We start from the raw sequence: 1114 nt of genomic DNA, 5'->3' as shown, positions 1-1114 counted from the left end.
TGTGTGTGTGTGTGTGTGTGTGTGTGTGTGTGTGCGTGCGTGTGTGTGTGTGTGTGAAAACAACAACATTTGTGTTGTATTGGGTCTGAAGAGTAGATTTGTTCTAGTTATAGAGTTTTTCTCCCACTACGGTGGAGTTTGAAAGTAAGATTTCCAAACCAGTGAAATCCTGGAGGGTTTCATGAAGAAATGAACTTAGCAGCTGCTGCAGACGTAATGGTAACAGTACATCACTAAAAACAAATTACCAATTCAGTGGTGTTGCCAGCTTGTCCATTTATACAAGGTTGGTTTATAAAGTGACAGTGAATAATTATTTGGCACGTTTTTATAATAGCTGCCAATGCGTTCTTTTCTCAGTCCTGGAGACAATCTGGCTTTTCCAACATCACCCAAGGTTGTGTTAAAGTTTGTGAAATCCCATAATTAAAATGAAATCAGAGTTTGATTGCCACTGGATGCATGTGCTGATGTGCAAGAGATGGAGGTGGGCGTGTGGGGAAGTTGGTAGAAAAAGTGCCATTCTGCTCCTAGCACCCTCTCTCTGGCACACGGAGTCCCCATGGAGACCCAAAGAAGGAGCGCTTTAAAAGACTGCAAGAAAAACAAGTTTCAGAATTGAGACTAGAGAAGTCCGTTGGCTTAGTAATTAAAAGCCTGATGGAAGAAAAGACCGTGCGGAAGCCAAAGATCTTCAAGGCATTTGTAAACTGCTGTTTTCTTGGATGTCACAGACTATTAGTGAGACCCAAAAAATCCTTTCAGCCTGCATCACTGGCTCCAACGTTTTGCATTAAAAATGTTATATTCTGTTCCCATCTCTGGTTGTGTCTGGCAGCCATTTTTAAATTAGACACACAAGTACTCTCACTTTTCGCCTCTGTTTGTGATTCAAGACAATATGTTCTCTAAAATTGCATTGTTTATTATCATAAATACAGTATCATTCACCCATTTTAGGGGAACAGTCAGCAGATTTAATTTCTCCAGGAGAAGAGGTCAAACATCTCTACTCTACCTTTCCCACACTGTTATAATTCTTGGTGCTCAGCAGACAGAGGAGAGCAACTTAAATGTTGTTTTGGTGGAATGAGAATAAAAAGTGGGAAGACAG

General features: G+C 40.7%; 1 protein-coding gene across 1 annotated transcript in view; it reads left to right on the top strand.

The window, feature by feature from the left end:
- The window catches only part of nptx2a (neuronal pentraxin 2a), a 15976-nt gene extending 14862 nt beyond the window's left edge, over positions 1–1114 (top strand). Inside the window, exon 6 of the transcript XR_004335180.1 lies at positions 1104–1114. The gene's annotated coding sequence lies outside the window, so the exon portion shown is untranslated. The remainder of the gene's footprint in view (positions 1–1103) is intronic.

This window comes from Etheostoma spectabile, chromosome 15, assembly GCF_008692095.1.
Source record: "Etheostoma spectabile isolate EspeVRDwgs_2016 chromosome 15, UIUC_Espe_1.0, whole genome shotgun sequence".
Classification (NCBI taxonomy): Eukaryota; Metazoa; Chordata; class Actinopteri; order Perciformes; family Percidae; genus Etheostoma; species Etheostoma spectabile.
Note: the sequence above shows the minus strand (reverse complement) of the source record. Positions and strands in the feature narration are given on the sequence as shown.